The 2530-nt window shown below is 42.6% G+C and overlaps 1 protein-coding gene across 3 annotated transcripts in view; it reads left to right on the forward strand.

Annotated features, from left to right (window-relative positions):
- Positions 1 to 2530, forward strand: part of LOC106879078 (E3 ubiquitin-protein ligase PDZRN3-B) — a 768027-nt gene that overhangs the window by 163175 nt on the left and 602322 nt on the right. The window lies entirely within an intron of this gene.

Consider the following 2530-nt stretch of genomic DNA (forward strand, 5'->3'; position numbering starts at 1 on the left):
AAATGAGACGCATCTTTGCCTCCACTGATTCACTTGCAAAGTGTTGAGTAAAATTATTTCGTTGCAGACCTCCTTTGGGTCTTTTTATTATCACTACGACACACATAGTCCCCAGTTGGTAACATTGATTTCAAGGCCCTCCAAGATGAGAGACTGGCATTCCACTTAATGTCTATGTTCCATGCTGGCATGGATTGGAGAGTTATTAATGTAGAAATATAGTATCGTAGCTACTAACAGTTGAGGGTTGCGTAGTCTAGACGGCGTTTTTAGATTTCATTATTCTCTTTAACCCGGGCAAAGCCGGGTATTTCTGCTAGTCTATTATAAAATAATATAGGCACACAGTTAACGTTGCAAACTTAAGAGTTATTATTGCTAATCTAACGATGCTAACTTCGTTGAAATCTTCCGTTATTGAATGCTGTGTTCCGAGGACTTGAGAATTGTGTCTCTCTTCAAGCTGTGTAAAAAATGTCACATTCCTCTTTAGCCAGTATTCTCAGACCAGTGACGTTGTATCTAAAATGCCGAAAAGAAGACATCGCTATACCTAACTGAATGAAACTATCGTACAAGAAAGACTACCGCAAAGTGATGGCAGTTTCTTCATGTCCGAAGATCATAAGGAATGTAACTATTTAAACCAGGGGTTCTCAAACATTTTTATCTATGGACCCCTTTGATTACTATTTTATTCTGGTTCACCTCCATAGTCATTCGATGTTTAAAAACAGTTTTATAGAAACATCTTTCAAAATTCCTATTTTGTTTTTCACACATTCCTTTGTGTAGGTTGATCTATGTAATGCGTTAGAGAAAGAAACCTGTCTGTCTCTTGCAATACATACCAATACATGTGGAGGCGCAATGGCCCAGTGGTTAGGGCAGCGGACTCATGATCATAGGATCGCGGTTTCGATTCCCAGACCGAGCGTTGTGAGTGTTTATTGAGCGAAAACACCTAAAAGCTCCACGAGGCCCCAGCAGGGGATGGTGGCGAACCCTACTGTACTCTTCCACCACAACTTTCTCTCACTCTTACTTCCTGTTTCTGTTGTGCCTGTAATTCAAAGGGTCAGCCTTGTCACCGTGTCACGCTGAATATCCCCGAGAACTACGTTAAGGGAACACGTGTCTGTGGAGTGCTCAGCCACTTGCACATTAATTTCACGAGCAGGCTGTTCCGTTGATCGGATCGTAAGCGACGGAGTGCCAACAACAACAACAATACCAATACATACATCTAAAGCAACATATTTTCAGGGGCCCTTAAAATACTATTGAGAGTACCCAATTTATTATTTTGTTGCGTGGACCACCCTAAAATCTTATATGGACCCTCAGGGGCCATATGAACCCAGGTTGAGAACCACTGATATAAATCGATCCTTGACGCTGCAGAGCTTTTCTTCCTGCCTGCGTTTAGTTGTTTTAAAGTGAGAGTCGATCTTCTCGATCCAATCCCACCCTTTAGACTTGGAGGTTTGACCTCAATGGTTCAGCGGACTAAGACGGCTGCGGTGACTTGCACGCTATAAGTTTTACGCTGGAGTGACCTTCACTTAGGTGTATTGCTTTATAAGCCTGGGGAACTCCATCTACCTTGAAGTTCCTGGAAGATTGTCAAAGAGGGTGCCGGATCGCCTGAAGGAGTCCACTCTCATTTGCTGTCCAGGTTGACTCCCTTTGCCTATTCCTTTCCCAAGGTGCTCACAAGACGGTGAGGGTTTGTGCTTGGAGTTTCTTCCAGAACATGCTAGTTGACACATAACTGGGACGCTAACAGGTGCCACTATTCCGAGTCAGAATAAACCTGGGAGTAACAGGGGCCAAGAGGTAGTTTCTCATTCTTCAAAAGCCTGGAAATTCCAGCCAGGGCCTTACTACCGGGTGCAGTTTAATGTCATAGCCCAAGACAAGCCGCTAAGTACACAACATAGAATTATCTTCTTAGGAGCATATATAATGGAATATAAACACACACACACACACACACACACACACACACACACACACACACACACACACACACACACACACACACACACACACACACACAGATACCTACATACATAAATAAATACATACATACACACACAGATACATTCATACATACACACACAGATACATACATGCTTACATGCATACATACATACATATAACAGACAGAAAACATGAGTGATAAACCAAAAGCAAAACGAGGTGAATAAACAATACGAAACACAAACAAGTAGAATGTCAGAGAGAATTACGAACGGTCACCCCGACAGACAAGCAGGCAGACAGACAAGCAGGCAGACAGACAAGCAGGCAGACAGACAATGGAACGTTCATTCCATTTCTGACTAAACCTGAAATATTTTATCTTCTACGACAGCCACAAGTTTTCTCAGCCTCACTTACTCTTCCTCCTCCTCTTCCTTCTCCTCCTATTCCTTTTCTTCTCCTTTCTCGTCGTCCTCCTCTTTTCCTCTACCCTCTTAAAATGTCTACAATGTGTCTCTTTATTCAACCCGTTCTCTCTTTA

Source organism: Octopus bimaculoides, chromosome 5 (assembly GCF_001194135.2).
Source record: "Octopus bimaculoides isolate UCB-OBI-ISO-001 chromosome 5, ASM119413v2, whole genome shotgun sequence".
NCBI lineage: Eukaryota > Metazoa > Mollusca > Cephalopoda > Octopoda > Octopodidae > Octopus > Octopus bimaculoides.